Source organism: Marmota monax, unplaced genomic scaffold (assembly GCF_021218885.2).
Source record: "Marmota monax isolate L192 unplaced genomic scaffold, Marmota_monax_Labrador192_F-V1.1 WCK01_AAM20220418_F8-fsc00160, whole genome shotgun sequence".
Lineage (NCBI taxonomy): Eukaryota > Metazoa > Chordata > Mammalia > Rodentia > Sciuridae > Marmota > Marmota monax.
Window position 1 is genome coordinate 4,045,076 of NW_026694183.1, and position 25,627 is coordinate 4,070,702.

At 40.3% G+C, this 25,627-nt stretch overlaps 1 pseudogene; it reads left to right on the plus strand.

The window, feature by feature from the left end:
- The first annotated feature begins 1,858 nt into the window (after positions 1–1,858).
- On the plus strand, positions 1,859–21,803 carry LOC124107987 (sulfotransferase 2A1-like; annotated as a pseudogene).
- Positions 21,804–25,627: the final 3,824 nt, after the last annotated feature.

Genomic DNA, 25,627 nt, shown 5'->3' on the forward strand with positions numbered 1-25,627 from the left:
TAGCAAGTGAGTTCCTTTATTCCCAGGAGCTATGTGGCTGGGATCAAGGTCGAGGCTGATAAGATTCTAGCACAGAGCCTCCTGATGTGGGGCATTGCTACCGCAGCTAGGCATCCTGTGTCTTTGAACAGGAGTTTCCCTAGCAGTGAAGTATTTCGTGTCTGCACAGAAACTCCCCTAGCCACCAAGCATTTTCCATAGTCATGAAGCTATCAGAGACCTTAATCCTAAATACAGAATCCTTACAAAGATCAGTGGAGTAGAAGAAGGAAAATGCAAGGGTAGGGACAGATGGGAAAGGGAAGAAAATGTAGAATGAAACTGACAAAATTATGCTGTGTGCATGTATAAATACTCCACAGTGGATTCCACCTTAATTCACATCTATAAAGCATAAATTAATTGATATGCAAATAAATAAATAAACAAATAAATACTAGTAGGTGGGGGGAAGTAAAGGAGAGAAATCAGAGTCACAGGGACTGAAGTGGGGCAAATCACATTTCATGCAATATGAATATATGAATATTACCCCAACTATTCCTGTAAAACAATAGTGCACTCTTAAACCATAAGAAAATTAACAAGTTTACTCTGTCATAACTTCCTCATTCATGGGATTGGTGGGATGATGTAATGGATGACATTTATTACCTGTTCAGAAAGCTGCAGAGAAATGTCAGCCTCCCATAATTATGGGACATTGGCACTGTCACTGTGATTGCCATAACTCTCTAGAATTATTTGGCAATACTAAGAATGAAATGAAATTCATGAAACAGTTTCCCCTTTTATAAAAGTTAGCTCTTTCATCTTTTTTGGGGTATGTATAAATTTATTTTTATTTTAAAAATTGACACATAAAGTTGTACATATTTACAGGTACTCTCTTGTTTCTTTTTTGTATATATTAGTTCCTTGTTCACAGTGTTACTTCTCTCCAGAGCACATATATCCCCCTGAATATTTTCCTGATTCAATTCCTCTTTTCTTTCACCCAGAATAGTACTCATGCACTAATTTTTGGTGATTCTCCCCAAAATGCACACAACAGTCTGTGGATATGTCAGATTTATACTCAGTGACAACAGCTACTAATTTAATACACATGTGCTCTGTCTATTAATACAATCAAGAATTAACAGGAAATGTGGAAAGTGTTGTTGCTCCTGATTATCAAATATTCTAGATGTAACACCATTGCCTATAATGCCTTTAATGTGGGGTTTACATCATTCATTAGATAGTTTTAATTTTAGCTGACAGAAGCCCATGGGGAACTGATAAGAATGTAGGTGTTTCTTTAAGCATTCCTGGAATCATTAGATTGCTATTTATGGGCCCCCCTGAGTGGGCACGTTGATTGAACATGGGAAGATTTTGACTCCCAGAATCCACTGAAAACTGAAAGTGCTAGACCAAGAATAAAACAGAGCTTTGATATACTTTTGATGTGGTAGATACGAAAATTCTCTTATCTCAGTCTCTAAATCCTGAATCTTGAAACCCATTCCCACATGTTAATCAGAAGGTAAGGGAGGACAGGACCCTGGAGTTCAGATAGAGCCCACCCCAATATCTGCTGACTCCAAAACAGGTTCTTATCCTTTAGACCCAAAGGGTTTTCAGTCCATGGTTCCTCAATGTCCCTCCAGGCTACTATTTGAACACTGTATCTATTGGTCACATGTAAACTCCTCTTTTGAAAATTGCTCAAAATGCAAATAAAAATAAAATTATGGATTTCTTTAGGTCCCATGGATTCATCAGTGGCTTTTTTTTTTTTTTTGCAGCATGTGCTGTGGAGTCCTGCTGTGAACTGTTGCTCAGATCCTGATCTTCATGTTTTATGAATGAGTCCAAAATTGCTGAATACAATGAAACTTTGGACCACCAGTCACAATTTGTTTTTAAAACCAGTTAATTTGATAACTCAAAAAAGTTAATAATTCATTTGACTTTACTTCAAAGTCCAGTCTCCCAGTACCTCCCCCAACATCCAATGGTGGCTACAGCTTGAACCCCTGCACCTCGCACGGAGAGCTCATCACCATGACAGATGGCTACTTGTGGTTTGAAGAGTTACCTTTCCCTGTGGTTGGTTACAGCTATGAAGTTTTGAAAGAAGCATGTGCTCAGTTTGTGATAAAGGATGAAGACACAGTATTGGTGACCTACCCCAAATCAGGTAAGGAAACAGGACAGGGACCATCAATGGGAAAGGCAATGGCTGCGTTCTTCGCTTACTCAGCAGAGGGGTGGCATGTGCTGTACCTGCCAGCGAGCCCTGCTTGGGGAGGAAGGGTAGTGCCCCAGGCCACTTCAATTCAGACTAGTGCAGAGTGGTGTAATGCTGAGCAAGGATCATCTAAGTTATTAGAGGGAGATATGGGAGTGAATCCTAAGCAGATTGAAGCATTTGTGTGTGATTGCCTGGCAGAAGTGGGTGGAAAAGCGTGACCCATGAACATCTAATAGCAAAATAGTAGCTAAATAGAGATAAAAAAGACTGAAATTGAGGTCATGAGGTGAAGAGGGATAATTTAGAGTAGGATAAGAAGCATGGGTGATGGCTGGAAATCAGAAATGAGCCTGGAAATTTCAAGGGACTATGAGGACTATAGGAGTAGGGACAGGAGCATTGCAGGGGTGAGGATTGAGGCCAATGTCATTGGAAGAGGCATGGGGCTGAAGAGTCAAGGGGAATTTCATGGGGTCTCTCTCTCATCCAGCAAGGAGGTCCATGGAACAGGGTAGAGAAGAGTGTGGTTGCAGAGTCAATAATCAGAACCTCTGGAGACCAAGCAGGAAGCAGGTCTGATTTTATTGCGCAGTTACCAAGTATATATATTCAGGCAGTAGCTAAGCAGATTACAGGCAGCCACCAATGCAATGTCTGCTAACTGCCCTTGCAGCAACCAATTGAGGAGTGGACTGTGGAGCAAGCACAGGGACTGCAACACTTGGCCTCATGCCCAGGGCTGTGCCTACAGGGTAAGCAGCCTGCCGCTCACACACCCAGCACGGGGGAGTGGCCTGCCACTCAGATGCGCAATGCAATTTCCGCTAACTGACCTTGCAGCAACCAATCGAGGAGTCAGCCATGGAGCAAGCACAGGGACTACAACACATGGCCTCACGCCCAGGGCTGTGCCTACAGAGCAAGAGGCCTGACGCTCACATGCCAAACAGAAGGGGAGTGGCCTGCCACTCAGACACCCTTAATGTATGCCGTGTGTGCAGTACTCCATGCACTTGCCCCACAGGGAGTGATAACATATTAAAAGGATACCAGCAAAGAGCCAAGAGGAGGAAGCAAGCTAAAATCCATTCATAGATGAATGCATAAACAAAATGTGACATGTTGACACAATGTAATATGATTCAGCCTTAAGAAGGAAGAATAGTCTGACACCTTCTACACATAGATTAATATTGAGGGCATCAAGCTAAATGCAATAAGTTGAACACAAAAGGACAAATACTATATTATTCCATTGGTGCAAAATATCTAGTATAGTGAAGTTCATATAAACAGAAATTCCAATGGTGAGTTCCAAGAACCGAGTGATGGAATAAGTAGGGATATGTAGTTAATAAGCAGAGAGTTCCAGTTTTTCAAGAAGAAATGATTCTTGACATTGGCTGAGCAACAGTAAGAATGTGCTTAATGCTACTTAGCATACTTGAGTGCATGCTTTAAATGGGTATAATGGTAAAGTGTATGTTAGGTATTTTATCATAATTTTTTGTTCACAAGTCATGTTGAAATGAGTGACCATCACTTTTTCCTTCCTTATCTAGGAAGTCACTGGGTGATTGAAATTCTCTGACTGATTCACTCCAAAGGGGACACCAAGTGGATTCAGTCTGTGCCAATCTGGGAACGATCACCCTGGTTAGAGTCACAGGGGTTCTAAATTGTTAAAGGAGAGAGAGGGCCCAAGACTTCTAGCCTCTCACCTCCCCTTCCATCTCTTCCCTACATCTTTGTTCACGTCCAAGGCCAAGGTCAGTTCCTAAAGTTTTATCAATGTTTTTGCCCTTCCATGTGCCCAGATAATTCCTGTATCTTTCTGGGTGTCTACTCATTGGGTAGGTTGGGTGAGACCTGAGGTTATTAGACATTAGGTGAGGTAATGTGGCCACAACTCAGACCACGCTTGAGTACAAGGATGTGGACCATTCCACAAATTAGCCTACCCTGAATTCAGGGTAAAGTGACTGGCTAATGTTGGAAACTTAGAAAACCACTTCTTATGTTCAACCTGAATTTATAACTGCATTTACTCTAGTTTCCCATCTTGGAAGCTCCTGTATATGTTTACCCATATTAATTCAATAAAACTCTCCTGCCAGGTAGGTGGAAGCACCCAATCAGTGTTGCCCATATAGGGAGGAGAGTGCGCATACATTGATAACTGCATAAATCCAGGGGACTGCTCAGGGGTTGTGGCCAGCTGTCTAACCACAGCAGCCCACTACACATCACTGTGTGTGCTCTGTGATCAGCAGTCACTCCAGCCTCCCCATGGCTGATGGATGATCAGCACAGACAGTGGATATCCAAGATCTAACATTCCAAAGACTAAATTTAGAAACATCCTTTCTTAAGGTGTGTGTTGACTTCTGAATGTTTCATGTTTTTATTTTAAAAACACCAGGAAACCTAGATAATATTCTCCTGCCTTGGAAATGTAATAAAGTTCCAGATGGTGAGGTTGTCCAAATAGACCTATTTCCATGTCTTCTGTTGGGTTTATTAACCTCAGCTTGATTAAACTCAGGCCTAAGGTGATACGAGACCTCTAGTAACAACACAAAGAGAGTCAGTGCAAATACAAAGTCAAATTCTGATGTTCCAGTACCAAGTGGTGCCTGTGTGTGTGTGTGTGTGTGTGTGTGTGTGATCTCTAATCTTAAACACCAGCCTCTTATGCACCTAAGTACACAGTTGGGCAACTATCATCCGGACCAGACATTTCTACCATCCAGAAAGTCTTCCAGGCCCCTTCTACCAAACAAGGTCCACCCCCTGAGGGAAACACTCCCTGTACTTTAACTACAGATTACTTTTGCTTATTCTTGAATTTTGCACAAATACATTCCTGGTATATGAATGTAATATCGGTGAGATTCCTATAGGGTCTTGACTGTGTGAATGACTGTGTATTGTCATAAATCTGAATATACTATAATTTATTAATCCATTCTGCTGTTGATGATTATGGGAAAGCACACACATACCTCACCACTTACCATTTAAAGCTATCCAGTAGTTTCCCATGTTAAGTAGACTAATATCCCAGAATAAAGAGAAAAGCTATTCTTCTTCTATTCCTAGCACATGAATACAGAAAAAGGAATGTTAAAGTATTTGATTAATGAATGCTATAACTAATTCATGAAAGGAACCCATTGATTTTTTTTAAAGAGAGAGAGAGAGAATTTTTTAATATTTATTTTTTAGTTTTCGGCGGACACAACATCTTTGTTTGTATGTGGTGCTGAGGATCGAACACGGGCTGCACGCATGCCACTCGAGCGTGCTACCACTTGAGCCACATCCCCAGCCCACCCATTGATTTTTAATCAAGACTAAGTTAGAACTGCCTGGGTGAAGATTAATATCAAGGTGGGAAATGACTGATTCAGACTAATTTTTCTTTCTCTCATTTTTCCTTAATTTAAGGTGATATATATCATGAGAAATCCCAAAGATGTTCTTGTGTCAGGTTATTATTTTTGGACTATGACACATGTTTCTACGAAACCAGAGTCACTGGAACAGTATTTTCAGTGGTTCATGGAAGGAAACGGTGAGTGTTCTGTGACATATAATTCTGCTTCCTCTACTCTACTGTTCTTTCTCCTAATTTTGTGGTAACCCTATTTTATTCTTTTTCCACATATGAGAGAAAACAGACAACCCATGACTCTGTGAGTCTGGCTTCTTTCAATTAACATTCTGATCTCCAGTTCCACCCATTTTCCTGCAAATGGCATAATTTAGCTCTTCTTTATGACTGAGTAAAATCCATCATGTACATGGACCTCATGTTCTTTATCCATTCATCAGTCAGGGGACACCTAGGCTGGTTCCCTAATTTAGCTGCTGTGGGTTGAACTGGCATCAACATAGGTGTGCTGTACTGCGATAGTGTGCAGACTTTCATTCTTTTGGATAAATACCAAGGAGTTCTATGACTGGGTCATATGGTGGTTCCATTCCTACTCTTTTGAGGAAACTCCACACTGATTTCCATGATGGTTGTTCTAATTTCCAATCCCAAGAGTGTGTAAGTGTTCCTTTTCATTCACATTCCCACCAGCACTTATTAGTATTTGTGTTCTTGATGATTGCCATTCTAACTGGAGTGAGATGCAATCTCATGTAGCTTGGATTTGCTTTTCTCTCATTGTTAAAGATGTTGAAATTTTTGTCATTCTAATTATTGGCCATTGTATTCCTCCATTTGTGAAATGATTATTCAGTTATTCATCTATTGATTGGGTTATTTGGTTTGGGGTGTTGTGATTTTTTGAGTTCTTTATAGATGCTGGATGTTAATCTCTGTCAAAGAGGCAGAAATTTTCTCCCAACCTGTAGGCCACCTCTTCTTTGCTGGGTGGAAGCTTTTTAACTTGATGTCATCCCATTCATCAATTCTTGGTTTCCTTTCCTGAACACTAGGAGTCTTATAGGAAGTCACGCCTGCACCTTTATGCTGGAGTGTAGGCTCCATATCTTCTACAATAGTTACCATGTTTATGGTCTAATTTCTATAAATTTTAGCCCACTTTGACTTGACTTTTGTGCAGGATTTAGCTTCATCTTCCTCATTTAGATATTCAGTTTTCCAAGCCCCGTTTATTAAACAGGCTGTGTTTTCCCAATATTTACTTTTGGTGTCTTTGTTAAGGATCAAATGACTCTGTCCTTAAGTATTTGCCTCTGTGTCTTCTATTGTATTCAATTGATCTAGGTGTCTGTTTTGATATTAGTGCCTTTTTGGATACTGTACCCCTGTAGCGTGATCTGATAGTGGGAAATGGGATGACTTCAGCATTACTCCTGTTACTATTCGGCATTGGGAACACACCGGGGCTCTCAGGTGCCAGTTAAGTGCCACATCCCCAGCACTTCATCATGGCTCAGAACGACTTTGGCTAAGCTTAGTCTTTTATTTATCATTCAAATTTGAGAACTGTTTCTTATATTTTTTTGAAGAATATCATTGGAATATGACGGAGATTACACTGAGTCTGTAGATTTTTTGGTAATGTGGCCACTCTGGTTCTGCCTATATAAGAACATGGAAGGGCTTTTTACGTTACACTGTCTTCAAGTGTTTTTCTTCAGTCTTCTATGATTTTCATTGTAAGAGGTCTTTCACCTCTTTGGAGAGATTATTCCTAGGATTTTGTGGTTGTTGTTTGTATTTGTTTGTGTGTGTGTTACCCATGATGTAACCCACTGAGCAACATCCCTAACCCTTTGTTTTTATATTTTATTTAGAGACAGAGTTTCACTGAGTTACACAGGGACTCATTAAATTGTTGAGACTATCTTTTGAACTCACAATCCTCCTGCCTCAGCCTCACAAGCTGCTGGGATTACAGGAGTGCACCACCACATCCAGCTACCTAGGTTTATTTTGAGGCCCTTCTGAATGGAATTGTGGTCCTGATTTCTTCCTCAGTAGGTTCATCATTGATACAAACAAAAGTTCTGAATTTTTGTATATGAATGTTGCATCCTGCAACTTTGCTGAATTTTGTTATCAGTTCTAGAACTGTTTTTGTAGAGAACTTTTTGGGTCTTCAAAGCATAACATCATATCATTTGCAAACACTGATAATTTGGTTTCTTTCTTTTCTACCTATGAATATTTGATTTCCCTTCTCTTGCCTGACTTATCTGGCCTGAGTTTCAAGAACTCCATTGAATGGGAGTGGTGTGAGTGGACATCCTTGCCTTGTATTTGATTTTAATAGAAATGCTTCCAGTTTTTTTTCCGATTTAGTATGATATTGGCTTTGGGTTTGTCACATATAGCCTTTATTATGCTCAGTCAAGTTCCTCTGTCAAGGCAAATTTTATTGATATGGGGAAATACATTTATAGATTTGCATATGTTACCCAACTTTACATCCCTGGAATGAAATCAACATGTTGTGATGTATAATCTTAAAGTGTGAACACAATGTGTCGTGTTATAATCTTCATGTAGAATATGATTTGCTGATATTTAATACATCTTTTTGTGTCTGTGTTCATGTTGTTTTCTTACTCGATGTGTCTTTTTCTGGGTTGGGTAACAGTATGATATGGTTTCATAGAATGAATTCAGGAATGGTCCCTCTCTCTATTTCACTACCTAGTTTGAGGAGGATTGTTCGATTGTACATGAATCCAGCTGTCAGGGAGTGAAGAGTGACAGGGACAGCCCAGCCCCTGGTAGTATGTAACCTGCACCCCCTGTGCCTGCCCCGCAGTGGCCTATGGATCATGGTTCAAGCACATTCGGGGCTGGATGTCCATGAGAGACAGGGAGAACGTCCTGCTGCTGAGTTATGAAGAGCTGCAGAAGGTGAGCCCCCTCTCATAGTCAGTGCCTGTCAGCTCCACACCATCCTTCTCCCTCCGACATCCCAGGTCCTCATCGTCTCCACTCCACCAAGAGGCTGTCAAAGTGCAGCCTCTTGGAGGTCACCAAAAATATATGAAAGCTTGGTCTCCCTTGCTGTGCTTCTGCTTCACCATCCCCAAGCTTTCTTCATGTCTTCCAGTTTATTGCATTTGACGATTCTATAGAACCCTTCTACACACAAAAGCTGAGGGCCACGGCTTATGCTATCACCTGGGGCTGCCAAGGTTTCTGCATTCAGGACTTATGATGGTCACCAAACCTAGTCATCAGAAGAGACTGGGCAGAAAGCATTAAATCCCAGAGTTGTGTTCTCCTCTCTGGCTTCTCCCCTTGACTGATGAGGTGAGGTGAATGTGAGAAGTCACTACTGCGTGGCTATTGTGGGGGGTCAGCGGCTGGAGTAACAAGAAAGGCCTGCAGATGGTACTCAGCCCTGGTGGGTGGGTACAGGGTACAGCTGGGTAACGCAATGACTTCCGATGATCTGTAGCACAGTGTGGTGACTGTGGAGAACAGTGATCAATCATACATTTCAAAACAGCAAATGGAGAGGATTTTGAATGTTCCAAACTAAGTAAATAATGTCTACCTGAGTTTGTAGATATGCCACTTATACTGATTGGATTGTTACACATTAAATAGGTACTTATTCCAACTTTATTTTTCTGCTAGAGCAGAAAAATGTCACATAAACTGCACAAAAATGCCCAGTGCTCTGTGTGAGTTTAATAGGTCCATATGTAACTGAAAGCTTTAACATTTCTAGAAGCTTTTTCAGAAGTGGTAAAAAATGAAAAACAAAAAAAAAAAGTAGAAGAGTGAACAGACCTTTAGAAAACACTTAGCCTCTGAGTGTGTCTTGGGGACAGAGAAGGTGCCACAGGCTCAGGCATCTGCTTCGCCTGGAGAAAGGACCCTGCTCACCTTCCTGCAGCTGCTTCCTGTTCTGCTGGGTTCTCAGCATGAAGTCATTTCTCACCAAGGGCCTTGATGCCACCTTCAGCCACCTCAGCAGCAAGCTCCCACATGTCCCTGTAATTTTCCTCTCAAATCACTCAACACTCTTTGTAAATTATTGACACAGTTGTGTGTCTTTTTTATATAATGCCTGAGGCTCATGGGGAAAATAAACTAATAAAAAGCACTATCATCCTAAGAGGAAGGTCTAGGATTTCAAGCAAATTGTTTCTTCTTATGAAGACCTATTTCCTTGGTGTGATCTTCCAGGAATATACATCAGTAATCCTGGGGTCAAGTTTAGGGAGATATTTTAAAGCCCTATGTGTTATCCAAGTGTCAGTTAAGAAACACAGTATCATTGGGTGTAAGGATTAATCTTTGGGAGATTTATCTCCTTGCCTTATCTTGAAATCCCAACGCCTGCCTTTGGGGTGTCCTAAACTCAACCTCTCTAGGAAATGCACCCCAATCTTCACGTCACACACACACTTCACACCCCTCTTCTTGGCCCCTTTCTCTTTCTCCCTCCATCCGGCATCCATTTCAGTCTTTTCTTATTTTGATATCACTCCACTCCTCTTTCTCCCCCACACCCCTCCTAACACTTCTGTTCCAATTTCCCATGTCTGCTTTCTTTCCCTTAAGAGCCTCACTCTTGATTGTTCACATTGTAGGACCCAAGAAGCACCATAGAGAGGATCTGTCAGTTCCTGGGAAAGAAGCTAAATCCAGAAGAACTGGACTCAGTCCTCAAGAACAGCTCCTTCCAAGTCATGAAGGAAAACAAGATGTGCAATCTTGAAATGTTGCTTGAAGAATTCTCTTAAGGATTTCAAAATTACAAGAAAAGGTAACTTCTCTGTTTTCAGAATGTATGGAAACACGTGGAAGGCCTTCTATGTTTACCACCCTACACCCAGAGTGAAGGTATTTGAATACATCAACTTGAAATGATTCACAGCCCAGAAAGCTTTGCATGTGCCTTTTATGGCAAAAAAAAAATGTTTTCATGGTCCTGGGATGGGCTGTAGGCACTTGGAGAAAGTTGATTCAGTCTTGGAGAGGAGGGTTATTTTGAAGATGGTTGTTTTGGGGCTACTCCACTGGTGACTTAACATAGAGAACTGCCCTAAATAAAGAGATCTACAAAGACCAACCAGCAGAAAGTAAGGAGTGGGTCATTTGCTATGAGATAGGGTAAGGCCTCCTTACTGTGCAGACCGATGAATCATATCTCCACCCTTGGATTCAAGTCTATTGAAAATATCTACTCACAGAACCTACTTTTCTAAAATTTCTCCAGTTCACAGGTATCTGTAATGATAAATTATGGAATAAATATACTAAATGCTTCAAAAGATATTTAAGAGGTCAGGATTTCTGCCACACATTGAACTTGGAGCACAGACAGAGAAAATAGAGCACTGGGCTGGGGATGGGACTCAGTGGAAGAGCCCAGGCCTAGCAGAAGAAATCAGTAAAGATTGTGCCACTAATGAAAATAGGGTACGGATAAGTGGTTATAGGATAACAATTACATATTACACATTCTGCTACTTTATATTCATTTGAGTGTATTGTTTACATGCATATAACAGTTTAGAGATTGTTATAAATTTTATTAATGAATGAAATTGGTCTCAAAAGTGAAAACTAATTTATATGACACATAAAATAATGCTATAATCAAATGAATAAAGTGTTTGACTTATGCCCATATCTTTAGCTTTCATTCCACCACAACCACTTTCCCACAGGGTAACCCTGCCAGTGCATTTTTAAAAAATTCTTCTCTGGAAAACAGGCTATTATGCTAGTATATTACTCATTCTTTACTTTATCCTTTCAAACATTATTTACTGAACTTATATGTTGTTGAGAGCCACAGCCAAAGGGGCCCCAGCAAACTTCCAGCTGCCAGCAAACTTCCAGCTGCTGGCTGATGATTGGCTCACAGCGGCCCCAGCAACATCTAGCTGATTGGCTCCTCGGCCCCAGCAACATCTAGCTGATTGGCTCCTCTGCGGTGATGCTCATTGGGCTGTTTCCCTGCCCTTTCAGACCACGGAGCTGCTCATTGGGGGACTTTTTTGGCTCTGCCCACGTGACCCAGCCAATCGGCCTCAAGAGCAGGAGGATTGTGGGAGGTGGGGAGAAGCTTGTGTGGGAGAGAGAGGCTTGTGGAAAGCCGGTGGTGGCAGTTGAGGCTCTGAGGGTTTTTCCTGAGAGACTATTTTGTTTGTCATGTGTGGTTCTAAAAATAAAGTTAGTTTCTTTTGACAAGTGGCTCCTGATTGTGCCCAGCCAGACTGCGGCATTTGGTGGCTCGCACGGGGAGCGACTGAGGGTAAGTGAAACTGCTCGCCCCTGAGGGCAGGGCGAGAGGATGGGTAGCCATTTTAAGATTCTTCTTTTGTTATTTTGTTTCACTTTTGTTTTAAGTTGCCTGTCCCTGGAGATGAGTGAGACGGAAGAAAAACCGCTCACATCTGAGGAAAAACTATTTACGTCTGAGGAACAGATAGGGAGAAAGGACGGATGCCCATGTCAGGAGGATAGAAAGGCTATAATGACTTTTTGTTGTTCCCTTTTTATTTCATTCTGTCTCGGTTTTGTTTGGCGTCATCTTGTTGGGTTGTATTATAGTAGAAATACGGAATCAGAAATTAGTAAAAAACAAACTGAAAGAGTGTTAAGTAAATTGTTAGAGGAAGGAGGCATCTCAGTAAAATCAAGAACAATCAGGGCATACGTTGATACAATACAAAAATGTAGCCCATGGCTTTTTAAGGAGGAGTTGTTAAATATATCACAATGGAACCATCATGGTGAAGATTTAAAAAGAATAGAAAAGAAAAGCCCAGGGACTCTGCCAGTTGGCACATTGCCATTGTGGACATTCGTATCTTGTTTGCTTAGTCCAAAGCCTTCAGTTCAGACAATGGTAGAGGAAGGAGAAGACATAATGATTCAAGTAAAAGAGAAGGTCTCTCAAGTTAGTCAGACAGAGGAAAAGATTCAAGTAAAAGAGAAGGCCTCTCAAGCTAGTCAGACAGAGAAAGAAAGTGTAAAACAGAAAAAGCCATCAGGGGGAAAGTTACAACAGGAGACTGCTACTAACACCTTTCTATCACCAGAGGGTGTAAGTGTCCAACCAACAGCACCACCTCTACAGGAGACTGCTACTAACACCTTTCTATCACCAGAGGGCGTAAGTGTCCAACCAACAGCGCCACCTCCATATGCTGGGAGGCCCCCAACCCCCGCAGTTGATAGTTGGGATCCTCAGACAAGATCTCAAATATTAACATGCCCTGTATTTGAGGCAGGAGGGCAGCGATTTTACCAAGTTTTAAATTTCAAAACAGTGAAGCAGCTAAAAGAGGCTGTAACAACCTATGGTCCTCAAGCACCCTTCACTGTAAGCTTGGTCGAATCCATTAACAACTTGAACATGACGCCAGCAGATTGGGCTAATATGTGTAAAGCTGTGCTAAATGGAGGACAATACCTGTTATGGAAGGTTGCCAATGAGGAATTTTGCAAGGAGACGGCTAGGCGAAATGCAGCAGCTGGTTATCCTCAGAGAAATCTAGATATGTTGTTAGGAAAGGGACCTTATGAGGATCAGCAGCAACAAATTGCATATGATCCTGGCGTATACGCACAAATTGCTGCAGATGCAATTAAGGCATGGAAGACTTTACAAGGACATGGAGGTTTACAAGGTCAATTATCTAAGGTAATACAAGGAGCTAATGAACCTTATGCTGAATTTGTAGATAGGCTTATTCAAACAGCTACCAGAGTTTTTGGGAATACAGAACAAGCAATGCCATTACTAAAACACCTGGCTTATGAGCAAGCGAATCGTTGGTGCAGAGATATCATTAGACCATGGAAACATGAAGATTTAAACACATATATTAAATTATGTAGAGACATTAATGAACAAGAGCAAGTCGTGGCAGCTGCAGTAAAACAGGCTTTAGATGCCAGAGACATTAATGAACAAGGGCAAATTGTGGCAGCTGCAGTAAAACAGGCTTTAGATGCCAGGCCAAGAACATGCTACAATTGTGAACAAACAGGACATTTTAAAAGGAATTGCCCCATTGGAGGAGGGTTTAACAAAACTAGGTATCAAAGGAGTAGAATACCAGGTATTTGCCCACGATGCCGTAGAGGGAGACATTGGGCTAATGAATGCCGTTCCCAAACCACCATAGAGGGTACTCCATTATCAAAAAACGAACAAGGACCAGGTGTTTATCCACAATATCGTGGAGAAAGGCATCGGGCTCCATTGCCAAAAAACGGACAGGGGGGCCCAATGCTCCGGGGCCCAAAACCACAAATATACGGAGCACTGGAGGAACCCAGCAACCCCATCAGGGTAGTGCCCAGGACACATTGTCCATCAGATCCCTCATCAGACAAACCAGAGGGAGCGCAGGGTTGGACATCTGCGCCTCCGCCAGAGCAGTACTAACTCCAGAGATGGGAGTTCAAATCATTCCCACAGGGGTGAAAGGACCTCTTCCCAAAGGAACAGTAGGCTTATTATTGGGACGCAGCTCTTCTACTCTAAAAGGACTTATGATAAGTCCTGGGGTAATTGATCCCGATTATGAAGGTGAAATAAAAATTATAGCCAGTTCTCCAAAGGGTATATCAGTAATTTCACCAGGAGATAGAATAGCACAGTTACTAATAATACCCAGCCTACATGATAAATTTTCCAGTCGTACTGTAGAAAGAGGTTCCAAGGGATTAGGCTCCACAGGTGTAGATTGGGCTATGCTTTCTTTAAATTTAGATTCTCGCCCCATGCTAAAACTAAATATTCAAGGACATGAATTTAATGGGCTACTGGATACAGGTGCAGACCTTAGCATCATCTCTCGTCAAGAATGGCCAAAACATTGGCCATTACAACAAGCCACTCAAACGCTTCGAGGCCTGGGAGTGGCGACTAATCCCCATAGAAGTGCAATGGTATTAGATTGGAAGGATCCTGAAGGATGTGAAGGAACTATACAGCCATATGTATTGGATCATCTTCCCGTAAATTTATGGGGACGAGATGTCCTAGATCAATTAGGTTTGACATTAACAAATAACATCAACCAAAATGCACCCACTATTATGACTAGACAAGGTTTTAGGAAAGGAAAAAGATTAGAAAAACAAGAACAAGGTATAGCAGCACCAATACAAATAGATCAAGGAACAGACAGACATGGGTTGGATTTTCAGAAAGGGCCACTGAGACAATAAAAATTACTTGGAGATCAGAAAGACCAGTATGGGTTCCTCAGTGGCCCCTGACTAAAGAAAAGATACAAGCAGCCCATGACCTGGTCAAACAACAATTAGCAGAAGGACATATACAACCTTCTGTATCTCCCCATAATACTCCCATTTTTGTCATCAAAAAGAAATCTGGTAAATGGAGATTATTGCAAGATTTAAGAGCCATTAATAATGAGATGGTTATTATGGGACCTGCTCAATCAGGGATTCCTCAGTTGTCTGCTTTGCCAAAAACCTGGTATGTTTTAGTTATAGATATTAAAGATTGTTTTTTTTCAATTCCAATTCATCCTGAGGATAGTCCACGTTTTGCATTTACTATCCCTGCACTGAATCATGAAGGTCCTGATCAGAGATATGAATGGAAAGTACTCCCTCAAGGGATGGCTAACAGCCCAACTATGTGTCAAATTTATGTTAACAAAGTAATCCAGCCACTTAGAAATCAAAATCCTGAACTACAAATATTTCACTATATGGATGATGTATTATTAGCACACAAAGATAAAAACACATTGCTAGAATGTTATGCCACACTTACAAACTTATTAAAAAATTATAATCTAGAGATAGCAATAGATAAAGTACAATTAAATTTTCCAATTAATTATTTAGGAGTTCTATTATCCTCAACCATGATCCGTCCACCAAAAATTCAAATACGAGTAGATCAACTCAAATCACTTAATGACTTTCAAAAGTTATTAGGAGACATAAATTGGATAAGGCCTTATTTAGGTATACCAACAGGAGAGTTGGGACCTTTATTTGATATCCTACAAGGTCCATCAGATCCAAATTCACCCCGAATGTTAACGCCTGAAGCAAGAAAGGCATTAAAAATCATTGAAACATATATGGAAAATATGCATTTGGATAGAATTGATATAAGTTTGCCTTTATTATTTATTGTACTACCAACAAAAAATATTCCTACAGGAGTATTTTGGCAAGAAGGTCCATTATTATGGATACATTTATCTTATTCTCCTAACACTATTCTTACTAGGTATCCTGAGGCTGTAGGACAATTAATACTCAAAGGAATAAAAGCAGCAAAGGGAGTGTTTGGAATTTCTCCCAATAAAATTATTACTCCATATACTATGAATCAAATTGATGAGTTAGCTAATGAGTTAAATACTTGGGCAATAATCATGTGTAAATCTAATGTTTCATTTGATAACCACTTACCATCTAATCCTTTATTGTCTTTTTGGTCATTGCATCCTGTAATTTTTCCAAAAATGACAAGAAAAACACCTATCATGAATGCTCCAAATATATTCACTGATGGGTCAAATAATGGTACAGCAGCAGTAGTTACCCCTGATCAAACTTTTACATTTTTAGTACCCAAACAATCAGCTCAAAAGGTAGAGCTTAATGCAGTTTTACAAGCTTTTGTGATGTTTAAAGATTCTGTATTTAATTTATTTTCTGATAGTCAGTATGTAGTTAATGCTATAGTATCTCTTGAAGATGCTGGTAGGATTTCCCCTTCTTCTACTGTTTTCTCTTTGCTTTCCACTATACAAAGTCTAATCTGGGACAGAAAAGATCCATTCTTTATAGGACATATCAGGGCACATACAGGATTGCCTGGAGCCCTTAGTTTGGGCAATGATTTAGCAGATAAAACTACACATGACATACATATTTTCTCTACACTAGAAGAAGCTATAAATTTTCATAAAAAGTTCCATGTCAATGCTAATACTTTACAAAAGCGTTTTAAAATAACTAAGGAACAAGCTAGACAAATAATAAAACAATGTCAAAATTGTGTGACCTTTTTACCACAAGTTAATCTTGGAGTCAATCCTAGAGGATTGATACCTAACCATATTTGGCAGATGGACGTCACACACTTGCCAGAATTTGGAAAATTAAAATATTTGCATGTTACAGTTGATACTTCTTCTGGATTTTTGATGGGCTCCCTTCATGCCGGAGAAAAAACTAAAGATGTTATAGCTCATTGCTTACAAAATTTTGCCACTGTGGGTGTTCCAAAACAGTTAAAAACAGATAATGCCCCTGGTTATACTTCTACCTCTTTTAAACAATTTTGCTCAACATTTGGCATTACTCATATAACAGGAATCCCATACAATCCACAGGGACAAGGCATAGTTGAAAGAGCTCATCAAACTATTAAAATGTACTTATTAAAGCAAAAAGAAGGAATTGGGAAGGGGTATATATTCCCCAAAGATAAACTTAAAATAACCCTTTTTACTCTAAACTTTTTAAATTTGGATTCATCAGGACTTAGTGCTGCGGAAAGGCATATGTGTCCAAAAAATGTACATAAGCCCAAGGTACTTTGGAAGGATATTCTAACAGGACAATGGAAAGGTCCTGACCCAGTAATTGTCTGGAGTCGAGGGTCTGTTTGTGTGTTTCCACAGGGAGAACAGCAGCCGATTTGGATTCCAGAGAGATTAACCAAGGTCCTGACCCAGTGATTGTCTGGAGTCGGGGGTCTGTTTATGTGTTTCCACAGGGAGAACAGCAGCCGATTTGGATTCCAGAAAGATTAACTAAAGCGATTTCTACAGACCAAAAAGAAGATGATTTGGCTCAAATCCATAACAACTGATATCCAAAACTCCAGTTTGGCTATTCTTACATCTGCAACAGAACCAGGATGCTTTTTTCAATATCTATTTTATTATTGCCCTTTGCCATATCATGAAGTTCTATTTTGTTTTTTGAGCTCATACAGACCTAGGTTAATGTTTTGCTGATCAGTTCTATTTTTTGACTATAGAGTTTTTAAACATTGCAATGGAGATTTCACCTGTAAAAAGTTATAAGGCCTTTACTATAATGTTATGTGTTGTATGTATTATATTATGTGTGCACACTTGTGTTTTGTGTTATATGTTTGAATGTACATATGTCCATATATCATATATGATGAGCGCTCATGATAAAATGGATCCAAATATTTTTTTTTCACGTGATTTATATGGTTTAATTTAAATTGGGTAAACAACTGTTGAGGATTGTTTTAATATGTAAACAAAAAAGAAGGTTAACAGATCTGTTTGTTTACTTTCACCTTTCCTTTTCATTATATTTAATAATTCTCTTAAAGATAATGTAAATTGTTAAGAAAATTGTTTTCTTTTAGTGCCTTCTGTAGTGTTACATAATTTTTTCTTTAGCCATTATTGCCAGAATTCCTATCTTCATCCCAGTGCTGGTGAAGTCAAAGATAAAACCAATCTACAGCTTCTACAATAGCCATCACTGAACTGCTTGCAGAACTTGCCTGGACACATTGTGAGCTCACCTGTATGCATTGTGAACTATCTGTTGGTGCAGCGACTTGTGGTAGTGTTGGGGTATTTTTGCTGATGATGTCACCGGTGGTACAATTTTTCAAAGGAGCCCTCAATTGGCTTAATGTCATGGCATTTTGCATCCTCCTCTACTAGTGATGGTCTAAAATTTGGGGGCCAACAGAGGTGAGGCAAAGAACCTCACCCCCCCACAGGTGCAAAGGCCTATCCACAAGTATGGCTGTATGCTGGACCGGTAGTCAGTGACGGGTATGATCCAATTGCAGTGGTACCAACCTAAGACAGGAGGCTGACGCCTAGAGGTCAGTTCATCTGATGACGGGTAAGGACCATATGTTGAATTGGACTGCCTAACAGGCACGGTCCCTAAGCCACATGCTTGTTGTTTAAACAGAGAGGGGGAGATGTTGAGAGCCACAGCCAAAGGGGCCCCAGCAAACTTCCAGCTGCCAGCAAACTTCCAGCTGCTGGCTGATGATTGGCTCACAGCGGCCCCAGCAACATCTAGCTGATTGGCTCCTCGGCCCCAGCAACATCTAGCTGATTGGCTCCTCTGCGGTGATGCTCATTGGGCTGTTTCCCTGCCCTTTCAGACCACGGAGCTGCTCATTGGGGGACTTTTTTGGCTCAGCCCACGTGACCCAGCCAATCGGCCTCAAGAGCAGGAGGATTGTGGGAGGTGGGGAGAAGCTTGTGTGGGAGAGAGAGGCTTGTGGAAAGCCGGTGGTGGCAGTTGAGGCTCTGAGGGTTTTTCCTGAGAGACTATTTTGTTTGTCGTGTGTGGTTCTAAAAATAAAGTTAGTTTCTTTTGACAAGTGGCTCCTGATTGTGCCCAGCCAGACTGCGGCAATATGTCATCATGTCATTACTTTAAGCAGTAATTCTTAGGAAATTTGTAAAAATGATTTCATACCCTAATATGTTAGAAGTGCATACCTTATGCACATTCAAAAAGGAAGTACACAGAACATCTCAGGTTTGATCATTGCTATGAACGAGGATGGAGATGTAGGGTTCTGAGCTGAGAGCCCCACTGAGTCACTGCAATGGAGTAAACATTTGAGTGAGGCCAATGGACAGAGGTGAAGGTGTCTGCTAGGACAGCACTCTGGGGTCAGGAGCAGGAAAGGTAAACACCCTGAGGAGGGGGCAGCCTGGCAAGTCTGAAGCTGAATCAGAAGACTGTGTCATGGAGCCGAGAGAGCAAATGGGCAGTCCCCGGGACGGAGTCCCAACCAACAAGGACCCTACACCTAGAGCCTCAAAGCACCAGGGAACTTGGCTGAAGGAGAGTGGACGTCCTGGGAGACTCTGAGCCCCCAGGGACTGGAGCCACTGGATCTGGCAATGGACCCACATGGTGCCAAATGCAGAAGAACTTCTCACAGAGAATGGCCAAAAGCAGAGGGACTAGTTGTGATCTGGTCTGATAAGTTAGGTCAGAAATTTTGATAGCTTGGGCAAGGTTCTGAAACAAGAAGTGGTCAGTTAGTTATAGTGCAGGTGTTCTTATTTGATAGACAGCATCACTGCCTAGGGATTCTGTGCAGGATGGTTTGGGAGAGAAGGGAAGTCAGGACACACTTTCCAGGCAGGTAGATGAAAAGGGTCTGACTTATGTTCATAACTTTAGTTTCCATTTGACCCCCACCACTTACCCACAGGGTCATCCTGCCAGGGCATTTTGTAAAACCTTTTCTGTAAAACAGGGTATTGTGCTAGTATAGTACTCATTCTTTATTAATTCTTTCAACAATTATTTATTAAACATATACTATGTCATTCCTTGAAGGGTTAAATCATGCAGTTTATAAAATTTTTTGGTGTCCTAATATTTGAGACATGCATTCCGTATGGACATTCAAAAAGGAAATACATAGAACATATCATTTTGGTCATTGCTGTGAAGTCAGCAAGGATGGATTTGTATGGTTAGAACTGAGAGCCCCACTGAGTCACTGCACTGGAGTCAACAGTTGAATTAGGCTAACGGACATGACATCATGTGTCTGCTAGGACAGCACTCTGGGTCAGGAGCAGGAAAGGTAAACACCCTGAGGAGGGGGCAGCCTGGCAAGCTTGAGGCTGAATCAGAAGACTGTGCCATGGAGCCGAGAGAGCCAATGGGCAGTCCCAGGATGGAGTGTGAATCAACAAGGACCCTACACCTAGAGCCTCAACATCACCAGGGAACTTGGCTGATGGAGACTGGAAGTCCTGGGGAGTCTCTGAGCCAGAAGTGACGGGAGCCACTGGCTCTGCCAATGGATCCACATGGTGCCATGTGCAGAAGAACTTCTCACAGAGAAAGCCCAAAAGCACAAAGACTAGTTGTGACCTGCTCTGATCATCTAGGTCAGAAATTTTGTTGTCTTGCATCAAAGTGCTCAAACCCAAGTGGTCAGAATTAGTTATAGTCCAGATCTTCTGATTTACACCCAGCCTCACTGTGTATGGATTCTGAACAGCTTTATTTGAAAAGGGAGGAAAGTCGGGACACACTTTCCAGGCAGATAGAAGTGGAAATGGGTGTGGTGGCCAGGCAGGAGAAGGCCTCACCAATGACCCAGGGGTCACTCTGCTGTCTTGACAGAGCAGGGAGGAGGTCGCCGTCTTAAGACCTCTCCCTAGATCTGATCTGCGTCTACTTCATCTTTTCCAGGCATCTGTGGGGACTGGAAGAATCACCTCACAGTGGCCCAAGCTGAAGCCTTTGATAAAGTTTACCAGGAGAAGATGGCGGGTTTCCCCAAACAGCTGTTCCCATGGGAGTAATGTCCAAAAATTCTGGATCTTTTATGGATACTGACATTGTTTCCTGTCCTGAGATATGTATATAACAGAGGGATTCTTAGCATTAAAACTATTTCTACAGGAACGTGGAAGGGAAGGAAAGAATAACATAAAGAACCAATGAAATAAACATTAACAGATGAGCAAAGGAAATCTAGTCACACAGAGGAAGGCAAATGGGAGGGGGAAGGAGAATGGGAGGAGGGAGGGGGAACAGCAGGGAAAAGGGCATCATGAACTGAAATCAGTTTCCGTGCATGGATGAGTTTTTCTGTATGAACTTAACTCCTATGTATAATTACAAATATCTGAAAAAAAAGACTTCGTGGGTCATGGTGGCATATGCTTGTACTTCTAGTGGCTCAGGAGGCTGAAGCAGGAGGATCCCGACTTCAAAGCCAGCCTCAGCAACTGAGCGAGATCATATCTCTAAATAAAATATTTAAAAGGACTGGGGATATGGCTAAGTGGCTAAATACCCCTGGGTTAAAATCTTAACACCAAAATAATATTAATAATAATTATAAAAGACATTTTCTTCATTTTGAAGCCTTCAATTATCCCTTTTGTGTCTCTGAACACTTGCTTCTGAAAAATGACTGGGATTTCCCTATTCACTTCATCACATTCTACCTTTTAAAAAGTCTTTTTAATATTTTAAACACATAGAAGCCTACAACAATAACATGATTATCATCCACAGTTATGTCTCATTTTTAAAACAAGAAATAAAATGTAGAAGCAGTTAAGATTCTTTTTTCTATTACATATCTCTCCAGAATTTATTATGATGATGATCTGGTGGAGTATAATTTTCAACATAGTTTTTTTTTTTCATTCGCAGTGGTGTTTATAGCATAATTAATAAGTGGTATGTATGGAAATTTTAAAACTTATATAAATGCTGAGTGGTAAGATATATTCATAGACTCTTATTTCTCCTCAGCATTTGAAATAGAGTTTTATCTGAGCTGACAGGTATAGAGGAGTTCAGGATTGAATTGAGACATGGGACACAGTTTATTTATTTGTTTTTTTTATTGGTTGTTCAAAACATTACAAAGATTGCAGAATCACATCGGTTACACATCCACATTTTCACATAATGCCATATTAGTAACTGTTGTATTCTGCTACCTTTCCTATCCTCTACTATCCCCCCTCCCCTCCCCTCCCATCTTCTCTCTCTACCCCATCTACTGTAATTCATTTCTCTCCTTGTTTTTTTTTTCCCATTCTCCTCACAACCTCTTATATGTAATTTTGTATAACAATGAGGGTCTCCTTCCATTTCCATGCAATTTCCCTTTTCTCTCCCTTTCCCTCCCACCTCATGTCTCTGTTTAATGTTAATCTTTTCCTCCTGCTCTTCCTTCCTGCTCTGTTCTTAGTTGCTCTCATTATATCAAAGAAGACATTTGGCATTTGTTTTTTAGGGATTGGCTAGCTTCGCTTAGCATAATCTGCTCTAATGCCATCCATTTCCCTGCAAATTCCATGATTTTGACATTTTTTAATGCTGCGTAGTACTCCATTGTGTAAAAATGCCACATTTTTTTTTATACATTCATCTATTGAAGGGCATCTGGGTTGGTTCCACAGTGTAGCTATTGTGAATTGTGCTGCTATGAACATCGATGTGGCAGTATCTCTGTAGTACGCTCTTTTAAGGTCTTCAGGGAATAGTCCGAGAAGGGCAATAGCTGGGTCAAATGGTGGTTCCATTCCCAGCTTTCCCAGGAATCTCCATACTGCTTTCCAAATTGGCCGCACCAATTTGCAGTCCCACCAGCAATGTACAAGAGTACCCTTTTCCCCACATCCTCTCCAGCACTTGTTGTTTGACTTCATAATGGCTGCCAATCTTACTGGAGTGAGATGGTATCTTAGGGTGGTTTTGATTTGCATTTCTCTGACTGCTAGAGATGGTGAGCATTTTTTCAGGTACTTGTTGATTGATTGTATGTCCTCCTCTGAGAAGTGTCTGTTCAGGTCCTTGGCCCATTTGTTGATTGGGTTATTTGTTTTCTTATTGTTTAATTTTTTGAGTTGTTTGTATACTCTGGATATTAGGGCTCTATCTGAAGTGTGAGGAGTAAAAATTTGTTCCCATGATGTAGGCTCCCTGTTTACCTCTCTTATTGTTTCTCTTGCTGAGAAAAAACTTTTTAGTTTAAGTAAGTCCCATTTGTTGATTCTTGTTATTAACTCTTGTGCTATGGGTGTCCTATTAAGGAATTTGGAGCCCGACCCCACAATATGTAGATCGGAGCCAACCTTTTCTTCTATCAGATGCATAGTCTCTGATTTGATATCAAGGTCCTTGATCCATTTTGAGTTAACTTTTGTGCATGGCGAGAGAAGGGGATTCAGTTTCATTTTGTTGCATATGGATTCCCAGTTTTCCCAGCACCATTTGTTGAAGATGCTATCCTTCCTCCATTGCATGCTTTTAGCCCCTTTATCAAATATACGAAAGTTGTAATTTTGTGGATTGGTTTCTGTGTCCTCTATTCTATACCCACCTGTTTTGGTACCAGTACCATGCTGTTTTTGTTACTATTGCTTTGTAGTACAGTTTGAAATCTGGTATCGCTATACCTCCTGATTCACACTTCCTGCTTAGAATTGCTTTTGCTATTCTGGGTCTTTTATTTTTCCATATGAATTTCATGATTGCTTTATCTATTTCTACAAGAAATGCCGTTGGGATTTTGATTGGCATTGCATTGAACCTATAGAGAACTTTTGGTAATATCGCCATTTTGATGATGTTAGTTCTGCCTATCCATGAACAGGGTATATTTTTCCATCTTCTAAGATCTTCTTCTATTTCTCTCTTTAGGGTTCTGTAGTTTTCATTGTATAAATCTTTCACCTCTTTTGTTAGGTTGGTTCCCAAGTATTTTATTTTTTTGAGGATATTGTGAATGGGGTGGTTTTCCTCATTTCCAGTTCAGAAGATTTGTCGCTGATATACAGGAATGCCTTTGATTTATGCGTGTTGATTTTATATCCTGCCACTTTGCTGAATTCATTTATTAGCTCTAGTAGTTTCTTTGTAGACCCTTTTGTGTCTTCTAGCTATAGGATCATATCATCTGCAAATAGTGATAATTTAAGTTCTTCGTTTCCTATCTTAATGCCTTTAATTTCTTTTGTCTGTCTAATTGCTTTGACCAGTATTTCGAGAACTATATTGAATAGAAGTGGTGAGAGAGGGCATCCCTGTCTTGTTCCAGATTTTAGAGGGAATGCCTTCAGTTTTTCTCCATTTAGAATGATGCTAGCCTGAGGCTTAGCATATATAGCTTTTACAATGTTGAGGTAAGTTCCTGTTATCCCTAGTTTTTCTAATGTTTTGAACATAAAGCGATGCTGTACTTTGTCGAATGCTTTTTCTGCATCTATCAAGATGATCATATGGTTCTTATCTTTAAGTCTATTGATGTGGTGAATAACGTTTATTGATTTCCGTATATTGAACCAGCCTTGCATCCCAGGGATGAATCCTACTTGATCATGGTGCATGATCTTTTTGATATGTTTTTGTATACGATTTGCCAGAATTTTATTGAGGATTTTTGCATCTAAATTCATTAGGGATATTGGTCTGAAGTTTTCTTTCTTTGAGGTGTCTTTATCTGGTTTGGGAATCAGGGTGATATTGGCTTCATAGAATGAATTTGGAAGTTCTCCCTCTTTTTCTATCTCCTGAAATAGATTGTGGAGTATTGATATTAGTTCTTCTTTAATTGTAAAACTCTGCTGTATATCCATCCAGTCCTGGGCTTTTCTTGGTTGGTAGTCTTTTGATGGCTTCTTCTATTTCCTCACTTGATATTGGTCTGTTTAGGTTGTTTATATCTTCCTGACTCAATCTGGGTAGTTCATATGTCTTAAGGAATTTATTGATGCCTTCATTATCTTCTATTTTATTAGAGTATAGGGTTTCAAAATAATTTCTAATTATCTTCTGTATTTCTGAATTGTCTGTTGTGATGTTGCCTTTTTCATCCCGTAAGCTAGTAATTTGGGTTCTCTCTCTTCTTCTCTTTGTTAGCATGGCTAGTGGTCTATCAATCTTATTTATTTTTTCAAAGAACCAACTTTTAGTTTTGTCAATTTTTTCGATTGTTTCTTTTGTTTCGATTTCATTGATTTCAGCTCTAATTTTAATTATTTCTTGCCTTCTACTGTATTTGCTGCTGATTTGTTCTTCTTTTTCTAAGGCTTCGAGGTGTAGTGTGAGGTTATTTGTTTGTTGGCTTTTGCTTCTTTTAAGGAATGAACTCCACGAAATGAATTTTCCTCTTAGTACTGCTTTCATAGTGTCCCAGAGATTTCGATATGTTGTGTCTGAGTTTTCGTTTACCTCTAAGAATTTTTTAATTTCCTCTTTGATGTCTTCTGTAACCCTTTGTTCATTCAGTAGCATATTGTTTAATCTCCATGTGATGTAGGATTTTTCCTTTCTCATTTTATTATTGATTTCCAATTTCATTCCATTATGATCTGATAAAATGCATGGTAGTATCTCAACTCCTTTGTAATTGCTAAGATTTGCCCTGTGACATAATATATGGTCTA